Source organism: Curcuma longa, chromosome 19 (genome assembly GCF_044706935.1).
Source record: "Curcuma longa cultivar G26 ecotype Majalengka, Jawa Barat chromosome 19, ITB_CL_G26_1.1, whole genome shotgun sequence".
In the NCBI taxonomy this organism is placed as follows: Eukaryota; Viridiplantae; Streptophyta; class Magnoliopsida; order Zingiberales; family Zingiberaceae; genus Curcuma; species Curcuma longa.
This window is the reverse complement of record NC_133879.1, coordinates 6,448,850-6,465,760: the sequence shown is the minus strand read 5'-3', so window position 1 is coordinate 6,465,760 and position 16,911 is coordinate 6,448,850. Positions and strand designations below refer to the sequence as shown.

The 16,911-nt window shown below is 36.0% G+C and overlaps 1 long non-coding RNA gene across 1 annotated transcript; it reads right to left on the bottom strand.

Moving 5' to 3' along the window:
• Positions 1-1,642: 1,642 nt before the first annotated feature.
• On the bottom strand, positions 1,643-2,149 carry LOC141812636 (uncharacterized). The gene is made up of 2 exons (XR_012600316.1): positions 2,015-2,149; positions 1,643-1,907 (listed from the first exon to the last, which is right to left on the bottom strand). It is a non-coding gene; the product is annotated as an uncharacterized LOC141812636 (long non-coding RNA).
• Between the last annotated feature and the right edge of the window lie 14,762 nt (positions 2,150-16,911).

Genomic DNA, 16,911 nt, shown 5'->3' with positions numbered 1-16,911 from the left:
TAAAACTGCATCCTAAATATAGAGACATAAGGAATGAATGTGCATGGTTAAAGCAATGTATTTAGGACAAACAACATAAACAAGATGGTAGAAGAATACACTACCACTGCTAAATGCCTAAAAACAGTTTGAGTTGAAAGAACTGAGCAAGAACCAAGTACTAAATGTTCTGGAGCTTTTGAATCCTACAAGTTTGCACTCGAGTGAGGACACACTTGGAAACTAAAGACGACCATCGCTTCAACATTGTTGAAAGAGATCTTCCAGCAAGCCTAAAGATTAGAAAACAATGAAAAAATTAGCTGAATTGATTGTTTTATCTTAACATCAACAAGATCGTCAGTCACATAAGAAAATTACATTCTCCTACTAAATTTTAGAAGTGCCAGCACACAACAAATACAATAGTCTGAACAGAAATTAATGAACTAATAACTTAAGCACTTCCAACTAGTAAGAGTTTACTTCACATTGTACTCTTCATCTACCCACCACCATACCTGTGTTCAATGCCAACACTTAAACAAAAACATTAGTACCTGAGTCCAAGTAACAACCATTCGGTGGTAAGCTCAATGATAATAATTTCACAGCAAGTACCTTTTTTACCTCTAGCATGAGAAGATATAATGAAGTTACATGCAGGCAATTGTAGCAGCTGACTCCAAGTTCCATGCCTGATTGTGACTTGACCATTTGTCATATTCCAATCTTCCTACATTATGAAAAGGAAAGGACAACAAATGGCAAAACATTTATATCAATAGGATATCATTCTCATTAAGGAATTGTTAGATATCTATCTATAGTGCTGACCACTTACCAAAATTTCCTAAAGCATCTATTATATTAATGATAAGTATTAGAAGTACATAGCTAGAAAATATTAATGATAAGCATCTTCAGACCATTCTCTCAGTAAATATCTGTCAAAATTATAGCAGAAAATTAGATCAAGATAGATACACATAGCTAGATATGAGCATACCTACATGCTGCATGTATCTGCTGAGCAACCCTCTCCCTCATTTCTGCACTGCCAATATTTGGTCCAACAGCCCCAGCAATAACAGAACTATCAAAATCAACTACTTTGGCTTCTCTATTTTTGCAGGAAGGGTGCATTATCAGGCAAGTATGACATTACACCTTGCAAAGAAGAGTAAATACGTAATAGTGTGACCTTCAAATGTTCCTTCTCATCCCCTGTGCAACCATATTATCATCATGTACAGAGAATAAACAAGTATGGCATTACACCTTGCAAAGAAGAGTAAATACGTAATAGTGTGGCCTTCAAATGTTCCTTCTCATCCCCTGTGCAACCATATTATCATCATGTACAGAGAATAAACAACTTCCAAACCGAGGAGTGTGTGTGTGTGTGGCTTGTAGGGATCAGGACATGGAACTCAAATCTCAAGCCAAATTTAAGCCATCAACCTTAAAAAACTTGCTTGAATATGTAAGTTGGTTGACAAAAACAAACTGCTGCTGGATAATTAGGAGTTAAGGCATTTTTATATCACCTGCCTCCATGGGCATTTTTGTAAGGCAAATCTTGAAAAGAACATCAAGAGCTGATTGGAAATGAATATCCAAGAGTTCAGTTACAAAGGAGAGTTCATCATGAGTAGGAATATGCCACCGAGGAGGGGGTACCACTTTTTCATTCATTTCATTCTCACTAACTTTGCTACAAAGCTATTCTTCTATCAATGAAATAGCAAGCTTACTAGAAGACAACCCACACATCCACAACAAGTAATCAAGCAATACATAACAAATAGCTGCATAAGCCTTAATACTAAGGGCAGAAATTCCTGCATGCTTAAATTGGTCGATAGGGTAATAGAGAATCAGACTTGCAAGAAGAGAGCAAAGGACATCATTGCCAGCTCCATTACCTGTCATATCACAACTAAATCATTTTTACCAACCTTCAAAGTATAAAAAAAGTTAAACTAGTTGTCAGGCTATAAAATGAAGTTCTCTATAATAATTATTTTAAGACCTTCCAGTAAATGCATACCCAATTGCTAACTTCAGTTCATCCTGAAACTGCAATAGCACTGGTCCTCCATAAGTTATGGCTATTGCAAGAACTTTTAGATGATACACCAATGCTGTTTCAAGTGCAGACAAAAGCATAGCCTGCATGTACAATAATTCAGAGAGTGCATATGACAACAAAACAAACATAAAAAGTATAAATAAACCTTCATAGTTTAGATATGCATTAAAATCACTTTCACCACCAAAACTTGTAACCGGGGAACCTTCAAAAGAGGATAATATGGTCATTAAGATTGGTTTAATAAGGTGGACTGCTGCCTCTTCAAAGTTTGAACAAACTGAGGCATAACAAAGAAACCCAACTTCTGTGGTAGCTCCAAGAAGAATATTTGAGTTCATAAAGATGGATATTTTCCTCAAGGCCTAAAAAATAACTTAAGAGTGAGAATTCGCATGAACACTTAAGAAATCTGAAAATCATTGCATTAAAGTAGTTTCTGAAGATAAATGGCACAAACCTCATCAAATGGTGTTTTTGGCAATTTTCCATGTGGGATTTGGAGCATACAATAGTATGGAACATAGCTTAAAATGTCATGTCGTTTCGCCCGATACAAATGAAATGTTTCATTCTGCCTAGGGGTGTAAACGAGTCAAGCCGCTCGCAAGCTATTCGGATCTTGATTCGAAAAAAAGTTTGTTCGAGTTCGTTCGATTAAGTTAATGAGCCAACTTCGAGTCTGATTTCGAGTTCGAAAACATTATCGAGTCGAACTCGAGTTTAACAGTATTTGGATAGTAAGTTTGCGAACATATTTGTTTAGAAGCTTGCGAACGTGTTCGTTAAGAGATTTGCGAACATACTCGTTAAGAGGCTCGATTATCTTATTTTATATATATATATATATATATATATAACATGAATTATAAATATTATATATGTTAACAAGCAGAGCTCAATCTAAGCTCATTGAACTTTTAAATGAGTTATTTTCACAACGAACTCGAGTTATTTGCCAACTATTTAATCTCATTATAAATATATATTTTAAATATATATATTTTTTATTTTTAAATATTTAGATTTTATTTTTTTTATTTTTTGTTAGTGCAAGGAGCACTAGGTCTGATCCCAAAATTTTGATGTTTAACAATACACCTAGGTCTGGTCTGTTTGACTAAAGGTTGATCCAAACAGGACCTAATGTTTGAATATGAATGAAGTCTAGTCAGGTCAGTTTGACCAGAAGACTAGCGAGAAGTCATTGTCGGTTAGACCAGGCAAGGAGAAATCCTAGATGAGGCTAGGCAGGGTAAGTTCAGATCTGGAGGATTGAGTAAGAAAGTCCTAGTTGTAGGCTAGACAGTCTTAGTTGGAGGCTAAGAGAAGTCTTGATTTGGAGGGTTAAGCAAGAAAGTCCTAAATGGAGGATAGGCGGTCCTAGTTGGAGGCTAGGAGAAATCCTAATTAGAGGTTAGGTAAGGGAAAGTCCAAACTAGATGTTTGACAGGTGAGAAGTCTACTTAGGAAAGTGACTAATCCTAACAGGAGGTTAGGTAAGGGAAAGTCCAAATTGGATGTTTGGCAGGTGAGAAGTTAACAACCCTAGATTGTTATGTGTCACGAGTAGAGTTGCAAATTAGAATTTGTAAATTTATCGAAAACCCGCAGTTAATTCAAACAAATCAAAATGAAGTATAGGGGCCTCGAGTCGTATTTTTCAAAGGACTAATAGATAATTGCTTAAATTGAGCTTGGGTGTCGTTCTTTTTGGGGTTTTCTATGAAAATTGGGGGTTTTGGAGTTTTTCAATTAAATTGTGAATTCGAAATCAATGAATGAAAACAAATTAAACTAGGTAACTAAGAATGAAACAAAACATGCAATTCAAGAAATAAGGAAAAGCAAGGAAAAGCAAGAATTGAGCTAAGGTTACCAATTGCTTTTAAGGGCAACTACCTAACTAGCAAGGCAATTATGCAATTCAATTATCAAATTCCACTTGACTAATAGCAAGATCACTGACTAAGCAAATTTAACCTATCTAACTGATACACGGAGTCAAACTTGGCACGGAACAATGTAAATTTGGCACGAAACAGTAATGAGCCTTTATTAGAAACTGAAATCAGCCAATAGAATGAAGTCGAAGCTAATAGCATGAGATTAAATCCAAAAAAAAAAGCCAACTAAACTAGCATTAAGAATTAACCAAATTCAAACAAACAGCAATTGTTAGGTGAATAATGCAGTAAACACGAGACCACAATTTGAAATGTTCAGTAACAGCTAAGAAAATCAGAAACTGATAAAATCATCCCTCATTCCCAATTTCAATTGCATTCTTCACAACTTGGTTGTCAATCAAGTTGGTAAACCGATAATGCAGATTCACTGATCTCTCTGGAGCTTGATGCTGGTCTCCGGAGTGTTTCGCTCACTACCAGCACCACAAATTGCCCGGAAAAACCCTCTCCGGCCAAGACAGACATTGTGCGAAGCGTTTTCAGCTGGCAAAAACTAGATTCCATGGCTTCTCTTGCTCCGATTGAGTTGCTCGTGGCTCCGGTGTGCTACACGCTCCTCAGAGAACCCCTCAGAAGACTCGCTGCGTCGGATGGCGCTGTGGATGGCCGGAACAAGAAGAAACAGGGGTGTTGGCCGACGAAGAAACTCTCTCCGCCGCGCCAACTCCAACTGCCGGGATATACCCAAAGGACCGGCTTTGAACTCCTCAGAGACCAAGGAATGCAACGGAATTTGATTGGGAGGAATCGGGCTCGCCGTGAGTTACGTCGCGCAACAGGGGAGACGCTGTCGCGGGGACGAAGCACAGTGTCAGGCGGCCACTGTTCATCCTGAAGGTTGCGGTTTATATACCCTTCATTAATCAAGCAATCTCAGTCGTTGATATTGGAATCCAACGGTCAGAATTTGATCTAGCTCTAGGGCAGCTTAGGGCTTCCAAAAAATTGAGGGATCTTGATCGGGCTTGATCTAGGTCATGTCCTCCATGTTGGCTTGATCAATTTGGGCAAATTGACTTGACTTGGCTTGATTTGATGGCGATTGAGCTCGAGTTTAATCCGACGTGAGCCCTAAAATCAATTAAAACTCAATTAATGCAAAATTTGCCATTAAATCACAGAAATTATAATCAAACCTTCAATTATACACATGACACAAATATAATCAAATCGATTCAATTAACAATTTATTTTCATGCAAAAATCCAAAAATGAATCGATTAAAATGCATACAAACCCTAACTCATCACGGAGTCACACACAGAAGACCATGTTATCAGTTCCTTATAGATTATAAACAATATTCACAACCATGATGGATTGGACAAACCATTGGACTGGTTGTAGTGTAATTTGGTCTTAGTCTGTCTTGACTATAGAATTACACTAGTACACTCAGTGTGTATTGAGCAGGACCATCTGAGGATTGTTCGATTTATACTGACTATATAATCGAACAAAGCCTCTGTTACTATAGATGTACATGCTCTTAATCCCGATATAATAACAAACACATGTACTTAGTATGTGCTTCTTTGATTCATCAAAGGGTGAGATTTAGAGCGATAGATCAAAAGGCCGATGAGTTGGGAAGTAGTATTATGTAATGGTGTGTTGTTAATTATAGAAGGAATCTGTATCCTAAATATAGGTTGATAGTGTCCCCTTGAGGAGCTCATAAGGATTATCATGTAAACTCTGCAGGTGGACTTTGTCCGCATGATAATAAGGTTGAGTGGTACTACTCTTGGATTAGAAGTTAATTAAATTCGAGTTATCAGCAACTCATTTAATTAACGGACATACGATATCTTAAACATAGGGAGATTAATGTATTTATAGTAAAAAAGAGCCCATATTGTAAAATGGGATCGGTGCGATAGTGCAATAATAACTCTCTAATGGAATGAGTTATTATTGATGGACTTAAGCTGTGTGTTCAGGAAGAACATGGGAAGCTCAAGCCCATCAGGAGACCAAAATCAATTCCTCCTCTAGGCCCTTACTGTAGCCTCTGGAAATCCTTGAATCCACCTCAGGAAGAATTCATGGAGACCTTCGGAAGAATTCTTGAAGACCTCTTGAAGACCTTCGGAAGAATTTTTGAAGACCTCGGGAGACCTCTGGAATAATTCTAGGAAACCTTTGGAAGAATTCTCGAAGACCTTTGGAAACCTTCAGAAGAATTCTCGAAGACCTCCGGAAGAATTCTAGAAGACCTTTGAAAGAATTCCAGAAGAATTCTGTGAGAAATTTCAGATAGGAAATTCTATTTAGAAAAGTAAATTTCTGAAATTTTATTAAGAATTTTTCCAAGAAAAATTCTGATAAGAATTAAGAAATTTTAAAAAAAAAATTCGCTAAGAAATTTCGTCTCTTCTCGTACAAAATTTTATTATAAAAATTTTGCAAATTAATTTTATTAAAGACGACAAAATTTAATTAAGGAATCTTATTAAAAAATAATGAGATTTAATTAAAAGATTTTGTCTAAGAATAAAATTAATAGAAAAGAAGTTTTTTTAAAAACTGATAAATTTTATATCTAAAGATTCTATTAGAATTATTCTTATTAGATCTTGTCAAAAATTTATCAGATTTTTCTAAAATTTCTAAGATGGCATATCTATATGAGGGGTTTAGGGGAGGCAAAAGATTACACAAAAATTCCTTTCTCCTCCCCCTAGGGCCGGCGACACCAAAGTTCTTTTCCCTTTTTGTTGCCGCCGCCAACACCCCCTCTCCCTTCTCTTTGATTTCGATTCATCTCCATCCCTCCCTCTTTGATTTCGGTTCATCCTCTACGAAGCCTTGCTAGGGCTGGAGCACTCCCTATCTCTTGGCTAGGGCCGGCGGCAAGTGAGGAAGAAGAAAGAAGAGAAGAAGGAAGAAGAAGAAGAAAAAGGAAGAGAAGGCTCCTTGCTTGCTTGCCATTGGAGAGAAGAGACTTGGTGGAATCTTCTTGAAGGACCATTGCCCACACAACGTTCGAGAAGAGGAGAGGATATACAGCAAAAGATCGAGGGGTTAACCACCTACTTTAAGACAACCCAAAGAAAAGGTATAATTTATTACTTTTCGTTTTAAATAAATTATTTTTTTATCTCGATTCTTGTAAACCAAACACAAGAGTCCAATAATCTAAATGTGTCGATCAAACTTTGTTTGATCGACTATGAGGGCAACTTGAAATCGTTTCCAAAAAAATTTTTGTTCTGCAAGAATTCACCGAAATGACTTTTCTAGTATTTTTCATCACTTCTTACTTGCCAAACATCTAGTTTGAATTTTTCCTTGCTTAACCTCCAGTTAGGATTTCTTCTAACTTCCAACTAGGACCGCCGAGCTTCCAACTAGGACTTTTTTGCCTAGTCTTCCAGATCAGGACTTCTCCGGACTTTCTTACCAAATCTTTCAGATCAGGACTTCTTTTGCCTAGCCTCCAACTAGGACTTACCCTGTCTAGTTTCAACTAGGACTTCTCCTTGCCTAATCTAATCGACTATGACTTCTCACTAGTCTTCTGGTCAAACTGATCTAACTAGACTACACTCATATTCAAATATTAGGTCTTGTTAGGATCAACCCTTGGTCAAACTGATTAGACCTAGATGTATTGTCAATTATTGAAACTCTAAGGTGAGACCTATTGCTCCTTGTACCAACAATCTTCTACTTTTTGATGTTTGACAATTTCTTAAGTTAATTCAAGTCAAAGTTTAACAATCTAAGAGAATTCTATATTTTCAACTTAAGTCTCTTCTTCCCCTTTTCACACATCAAAAAGATTGATTATTTTTTTCTTTTGCATTAACAATAATGGTAATGCCTTATGGTCACAACTTAGTCTTGACAGTTTTTGAAAGATCATAGTAGTTTTCACAAATAATTTTGTAAAATAATTTTCAAATCAGGTTTTGAAGGACTTTTTCAAAATATTTCATAAAAGTTTTCAATAGAATTTTTCAAGATTTTTAAAATAATTTTAAAATCAATTTTTCAAAAGATTTTTTAAATGAGTTTTGAAAGAATTTTTCGAACATAAATTTTGAAATGATTTTTAAAATAGTTTTTCAAGAGTGTTTTCAAAAGTAAATTTTGAAAGGTATTTCCAAAATAGATACTTTTCGAAAAACTATTATTTATCATCCTTTAAATTAGAATCTCTCCTTTAATCTGACACATTATTATAAGAATTTATAATTTTGAATTGTGACACATTATTATAAGAATTTAATTTTGAATTTTTTGTGATTAAATTATTAAGTTTAGAATTTATCTTGATGGGTTTTAAATTTATCTTATTATTCGGATTATCTTGATTATTTAATTTTGAATTACTAATTAAATTTAAATTATTCAACTTATCTTGATGGTTATTATTTTTATCTTGTTTGATTAAATTTTTATTAATTTTTAGATTTATTAAATTAATTAAAGTTGAATTATTCAATTGTGACTTAACTTGGTTGAATAAGTTAAAGAATTAGTTTATTTTTTTTATTTATTTGTATTAAACCTTGATTAATTAAATTTGAATTATTAATGATTGAATTTAAATTAGTTAAATTATTATTTAGTTCAAATTTATTCAAATTAGGTCGATTTTAATTGTTAATTTTTATCTAAGTTTAAAATTTTAAATTAATTAATTTTGAATTATTTGAATTGGTCAAATTTGAATTAGTGAAAATATTTGAATTATTCAAGTTTGAATGGGTCAAATTATTTAAATTTAAATTATCTAAATTTGAATGGTTCAAATTATTTAAATTTTCTAAATTATCTAGATTTGAGTTTTTTATAATTTCTAAATTTAAAAATTTTAAATTATTTAAATTTATAATAAAATTAAATCTAGCATGCAAAATTTTAGGGGTATTTTTGTAATTAAACATACTTACCGAAATCATTTGTCCTAATTCCGATTTCTTCTTTGTCGTCTTCCTCTCTTGGCACCGATTCTTGTAATGGCTGCTTTTTTGGCACTTGAAGCACATGACATGCTTTTTAAATCGTTGGGCTGCTAGCATTGGATCCTCCTTTGCCGCAGGTGGTGCCGTCCAATTCTTACGAGTAGGACACTGATTTTTATAATGTCATCTCTTCTTGCACTTATAACATATTATATGAATTTTAAAATGAACATTACAAGAATTACCTTTCTCCCCCTCTATCATTGTCATCGTGCTCCCGTGGCGGTTAGTCCGATTAAAAGCAGGCCGTCTCTGATACCAATTGTAGGATTGTTGGGGTGTGCTAGAGGGGGGGTGAATAGCACGTTCGACATTCGTTGGTTTTGCTATCAAAGACACTTCCAACGGATTAAATAAACAAGCATAGGGACTTACGGATTTTACTTTGTTCCTAACCCTTATGGTTAGTACATCAAAGGTGTATGTTTGGGAGGCACTCGTCCACTAGTGGTGTCCTTTTCGAATGATTGTCCGAAGGTGGAGAAACTCGTCTTATAGTCTAGAAAATATATAAATGTAAATACAATGTAAGACTTAAGAAAAGAATAAATCAAACACGTGTAGTAGCCGATCCGGAAGTCCTGAGCGTCGCGAACTTTTCTTGGAACTTCTCCGGTTCCACGAATTTGACCCCGTTCGCATTCAACAGTACCACAGGATGAAGAGAATGACGTAGAGAGATTATATCTAGTGCTTCACGCTGAGGTTCCTTATAAAGACCCTTCCGGGCGCTTGAATTTTTAGCCGGGTGCCTAGAAAAGATCCCATCAGATCCGATCTCCTCGATTTTATCTGGGTCGATTCTTTTGGATCTAGCCACCTAGAACCCATAGGGGTGCCTGGACCATCCATGCGCCTGGAATAATATCCAAGCGCCCGGATCCTGTCAACTCGGGTTTGACCTGAGTTCTTGGTTCGGCTTCTTCTATATGTTCCTCTTATGTTTCCTTCGTCTTGCTTCCAGCTCCTGGTTCTTGCAAGATAAACATACAAACATGCAAGCAACTTAAACCTACCTGTAATCTGTCTGACCTGCTAAGCTTACCTAAGCTTTACCTTGTAGGTCTAACCTACTGGCTTACCCATGCTGAACTCCCCGTTAAGACTAATCACTTCCATAAGTAGGCTTCTCACCTGTCAAACATCTAGTTTGGATTTTCCCTTACCTAATCTCCAGTGAGGACTAGTTACTTCCCTAGGTAGACTTCTGATGAGTTAGGATTTGTATGCATTTTAATCGATTCATTTTTGGATTTTTTCATGAAAATAAATTGTTAATTGAATCGATTTGATTATATTTGTGTCATGTGGTATAATTGAAGGTTTGATTATAATTTCTGTGATTTAATAGCAAATTTTACATTAATTGAGTTTTAGGGCTCACATCGGATTAAACTCGAGCTCAATCGCCATCAAGTCAAGCCAAGTCAAGCCAATTTGCCCAAATTGATCAAGCCAACATGGAGGGCATGACCTAGATCAAGCCCGATCAAGATCCCTCAATTTTTTGGAAGTCCTAAGCTGCCCTAGAGCTAGATCAAATTCTGACAGTTGGATTCCAAGATCAACGGCTGAGATTGCTTGATTAATGAAGAGTATATAAGCCACAACCTTCAGGATGAACAGTGGCCGCCCGACACTGTGCTTCGTCCCCGCGACAGCATCTCCCCTGTTGCGCGACGTAACTCACGGCGAGCCTGATTCCTCCCAATCAAATTCCGTTGCATTCCTTGGTCTCTGAGGAGTTCGAAGCCGGTCCTTTGGGTATATCCCGGCAGCTGGAGTTGGCGCGGCGGAGAGGGTTTCTTCACCGGCCAACAACCCTGTTTCTTCTTGTTCCGACCATCCACAGCGCCATCCGACGCCGCAAGTCTTCTGAGGGGTTCTCTGAGGAGCGTGTAGCACACCGGAGCCACGAGCAACTCAATCGGAGCAAGAGAAGCCACGGAATCTAGTTTTTGCCAGCTGAAAACGCTTCGCACAGTGTCTGTCTTGGCCGGAGAGGGTTTTTCCGGGCAAATCGTGGTGCTGGCAGCGAGCGAAACACTCCGGAGACCAGCATCAAGCTCCAGAGAGATCAGTGAATCTGCATTATCAGTTTACCAACTTGATTGACAACTAAGTTGTGAATAATGCAATTGAAATTGGGAAGGAGGGATGATTTTATCAGTTTCTGATTTTCTTAGCTGTTACTGAACATTTCAAATTGTGGTCTCATGTTTACTGCATTATTCACCTAACAATTGCTGTTTGTTTGAATTTGGTTAATTCTTAATGCTAGTTTAGTTTTTTTTTTTTTGGATTTAATCTCATGCTATTAGCTTCGACTTCATTCTATTGGCTGATTTCAGTTTCTGATAAAGGCTCATTACTGTTTCGTGCCAAATTTACACTGTTCCGTGCCAAGTTTGACTCCGTGTATCAGTTAGATAGGTTAAATTGGCTTAGTCAGTGATCTTGCTATTAGTCAAGTGGAATTTGATAATTGGATTGCATAATTGCCTTGCTAGTTAAGTTGTTGCCCTAAAAGCAATTGGTAACCGTAGCTCAATTCTTGCTTTTCCTTATTTCTTGAATTGCATGTTTTGTTTCATTCCTAGTTACCTAGTTTAATTTGTTTTCATTCATTGATTTCGAATTCACAATTTAATTGAAAAACTCCAAAACCCTCAATTTTCATAGAAAACCCCAAAAAGAACGACACCCAAGCTCAATTTAAGCAATTATCTATTAGTCCATTGAAAAATACGACTCGAGGCCCCTATACTTCATTTTGATTTGTTTGCATTAACTGCGGGTTTTCGATAAATTTACAAATTCTAATTTGCAACCCTACTCGTGACACATAGCAATCTAGGGTTGTTACTCCGCACACCATGTTTATCTACAATATAGATTAAATGAACACTTGCATAAAAACTAAATGCAAACATTGACCAAATGTGATTCTTATTTCAGAATGTTTATTTATATAGATAGATAAGATTCTTGTATACATCCCAACAAGATGTCTATCTGGGGAAGTAACTAGTCCTAACTGGAGGTTAGACAAGGAAAAGTCTAAACTATATGTTTGGCAGGTGAAAAGTTTACCTAAGGAAATGACTAGTCCTAATTGGAAGTTAGGCTAGAGAAAGTTTAAACTGGATATTTGGCAAATGAGAAGTCTACCTATGGAAGTGACTACTCCTAACGGGGAATTAAGCACGAGTAAGCTAGTAAGTTAGGCCTACAGGGTAAGACTTAAGTAAGCATAGTAGGTCAGACAGACTATAGATAAGCTTAAATTGCTTGCGAGTTTGTTATAAACATGACATATATAATAACAATAACACAAACATAAACATGACATAAAATTGCATAACATAATTTTTGAAAGTGCATAAAGCATCCTTTCTTATTCATAACATAAACATGACATAAAAGTGTAGAATATCATTTTTTCTTGTTCGTGACCCAGACATCCTCATTTTCTATTCTAAAGTATTTTTCATGAACAAGAATACAATGAGTATCAAGATCATCAATTGGTTGAGATGTAGGAATACTACTCCAGTCATCATCCTCTCCCTCATAACATTTATTTGGAATTGGGAGAACAATTGACCATCCTTTTCCTAATAGGGCATTAATACCACTCATGTGTCGTACCACAAGTGACAATTATTTTCCCAAACCCCTTCTACACTAGTGTAGTATAGTGTACGACCCAGATCGTCTCCCAAGAAACATTGTGAATAATTTGTGATCGCTATATAAAGCGGGATTAATAGGGGGTTTTGTTTTAAAGAAGTGAACAATTGAAATTAACCTAATACCATGTGAAATAAGAGAAACAAACCATAGATCTACTAGAAAACCACTAAACTGTACTTATAAAAAAAGCACAACACCTAAACCTTAGCTGACTTGTGGCACTAACAATCAACCAACCATTAACCTTCCGAATGAACGGTAACTAACCAAAATTGATCAGAACACAAGAATCTTTACAAAATTTAATCACGAACTAAATGGGAAGTGAGATTGACAACTAGGAATTGTTACAATATGAGCTAGGGCAACCCCAAGCTCAATTGAGTTTGGATCGAGGAAGAATAGCCAACGATGTTGCGATCAGCACAACGTGTGGGACAGGATGAAATTAGAGTCGGACTGATGGAAGGAAGATGTAAACAGATCTGTTAGAAGAGTAGGGAATCCCCTTGCAACTCCTACAACTCAGGTGGAAGTTGATGTGGCTCGGCAATAGTGATGCTAGCGGAGGAGTGATGGAGATGACAATGGCTGGAATTGATCAGCGGTAACTCTGAACCGGACTTTGGATAAGAAAGGAATTTATTATAGTATAGCGGCCCTACTTCACCGGTGATCCAATCCCAATCATCAGTGTAGAATCCTAACGGAATGAGATGGTCGGCGATCTTTTTTACGCTTGCCTCCTCCCTTCCTCGCGCCCTCCCTTTTTAAAGAGAAAAAATTGCGATCCTCAATCACTATAGCAATCTCAAATGAACTAGATCTGAATGGACAGCTGATATTTCTTCAGATCGGATCTAACTGTGGACGTCGCTCTGAAGTTGACCCAAAAGCTTAGATCGAGATCAAGGGTCATGATCTATTCCCACTTAACCTGGATGGATCAGATCTTTAAGGGATGGCTTAGATCACCCCTAATCTTTGATGAACAGTATAAAACTAGTTCTCGATTGGTTCTCTTCCATTAGTCCTAGATTTGACTCCTAATTTGGTTCAATCTGACTTGAATCCTTGATCCTTGATCTCCTATGAAGATCACATTCAAATAGTTAGCTAAAATACCACAAATATGAGATAATTTACATTAAAGCCCCAAAACAAGTCCACTCATGAAATGTAGCATAAACACTATCAAAAACATGAGTATAAGAGTCAAAATATCGCTACAAAATGATGATTATTAAATCCCCTACACTTATTCTTATACGTCTTGGACAAACAAATAAAACACAAAACTAAATGCATCTCCCAAATTATTCCCTAGCAATACCTCGAAGACAATAAAAGAAATTTAACTAAAATCATCTAAAGATCAAGACAATCATGAATTAAATCCCTACAATAATCAATAAGAATGATGATATCAATCCATTCGAAAAATTAAAAAAGATGCAATCTCACAAGGTAGGTAATCACTCAAACTCTCAAAAATATATATGGAGGTAGAGCTCACTCAATGACACTCGTAACATATCACTACCATAGGCTTGCTTCTTTTCTAATTCTCCATCACTATAAAAACATAGCATGCATGAATCAAAAAAACATTATTGAAAGTTAAAATGGAGTCAAACAACTAAAGGAAGCAAATGAAATGATTACAAGAAAAGAAAGTAATGAGAGAACGAGAGTTTGGAAGAATAAACCTGATGAGTTACACCATTTGTAAATGTTAGAACAAGATATTTAGCCAAGTTCTCCTTCAATTTGATAGCTACCTAGAAATCTTGGCACGTTAACTCTTCAATTTGATACAATCCCTATGCTACTGTTTTTAAAGATCCCATGTACCCAAAGAACTCCAAAAATAGAGTTAAACCTCTGAAATTCTAATTTTTTTTCTAGGTACAGTTTCAGAATTCAGCATTTGGGGAATTCAGGATTTCAAAGTTCTAGTTCTTGGTCTCCTATTTATTTCTGAACACAAGACTAAAATCCAGAAGGAGCTCCAATTTAAATTATTGCTGGTAACAAAAAACTTGGCAGCTTGAATTCTAGATTCTACAAATGCTGATATTCAAAATTCTAGATTCTGAATTCTGGTTCAATACCACATAGCTACTGCCTTTCAAAGCCCAATTTCAGCATTTTCAGAAATGAGCTGGGTTCTGAAATCTACAATTTGAATTCTCAGTTTCAAAACTAAAATTCTAGGACAAGTTCAGCTTAAAGCCTAAATAGTTTCTGGGCAATCTGATGTTTCTGGATTCTTGCATTTCAGAATCTGATTCCCTGATTTCTTTGAGTTTGATTCCTGGATTTTCCTCTTGTAAAGTCTCCAGTAATTGGATTAGTGAATCTCCCTTACTTCTTGAGCTCATTACTTAACAGAGAGTTACACAGGCAATTTGGCATGCAATAGGTTAGGTTGGGACATCGTCTCTGGTTTATTTCTGCAGATTTCTCAGTTCTTTTCTGTAATTGTTTCTTATTCCTTGATCAACAGAAGAATTACTCTCCTCTGTAAGTTGGAGAGGTACACAAAGCTGATTTCCGAGCAACAGAAATAGAGAACAAATCTGGAATCAAACATCTCAACTACTGCTAAATTCAGACTTGACACTTTTAGTGACTCCTTTTCTCAAAGCTCTGAAGCCAATAAAGAGTAGCTTCATGGGAAAGATGATACACTAAATGGCATTGAGCTAGTTAGGAACTCACTTTAACTTAATCACTGTCCCAAAGGTTTAAAAGGAAGTTGGTACTGAACAGTTTAGATGGTTACAATACCCCTTGTACCACTGTTATTTTTTCTTCTTGATCACAAAAACTCTATTGCATTTCCAGAATTTAAAATTCAGCTTCAATGAAGTTGAGAGAATAAGTCTGACCAGTCCCTTTGTTATTTCAACGTTCATTTTTTTTCAATGAACTGATGCCCTAAATTCAGTTATCATTCCAGGTTTCTGAAATTTGTCAAATTCTTTTCCCTTGCAGATCTTCCTGGTTCTTCAGAATTGCGATAGTGCTGTCAAGTTTAGTTAAGAAGCCTCCAACATGCAATCAGTCTCTGCATTATACATTTCAGAAGCTAGATTCAAAAAGTCAGTTCCAGAAATAAAACTAATTTCTGGATATCTGATTTTTAAGATTCTGGTTTCAGAAATTAAACTCAAGGGATTGCTAATATTTTCTGATTTGCGATTCAACTCGAGACATTGCTGCTGTTGTTAGCATAGTATTGTCTGAACAATCATCCAAGATCATATCCCTGCCTTTCAAATTTAGAATCCAACTTCTGAATTTTTCAGAAATAAGGCCAGTTGAATTCTGGATTACAAAATGCAAGCTTCAGAAGTTTGATTCTAGGGGTTGTAGGTTTTTTTTTGGATCATAGAGGACTTGGGATAAGTAAACACCAATTGACAGTGAAAGATGAAGAGCTTCACTAGAGCTTCCCAATGATCAGAGAATTGCAAGGCAAAAATTGGCACATCACAGGTTCAAATCTGTTTCTGCAGTAACTCTCTTTTCCAGATTTCTGAATTTCTGAGTTACAGAATTCTGATTTTGGTAATCCTCGGATTTTGAATCTCAGGGAACTTGGGAAGAATATAATACCAGATGGCAATTAAAGATCAAAAGCTCCACTTGAACTTCTTGCTGTTCAGGGGCTTGTAACACCAACTCCGCACCCACATAATCAAAAGCAATTAGTTCAAATAGATTCTAACAAATCAGGAATTCAGATTTAAAGAGGTTTTAAGTTTTTGAATCGTGGAGGCTTGTAAAAGAAATATTACCATTTGAAAATGGGTAAATAAGAGCTTCACCTTAGTATTTAACTAGTCAGGAACTTGCAGCAAGAGATTGGCACAAACAAACTGAGATTGATACATTCATTTCACAACTTGATGGTTTCATTGATTGAATTCTGCTCCTTACATTTCTTTTCTTCATTTATCTCTTCAAGGTTTTCTCTTGCATAATAAGGAAGAACAACAATAAGGTTCTGACATCTGAAATTGCCTAGCTGAAACAGCTAACCCAAAATAGGTTCCTGAGCAAGTTTTTTTTTTTTCAGCAGATGGCTCAAAAATCAGTAACTCCACTAGTCTCACTTCCTTCTTCTCTTATTTTTATGACATTAGTTTCAGTATTCTGAATTCAAAGGGTTTTCAGCTTAGGTCAT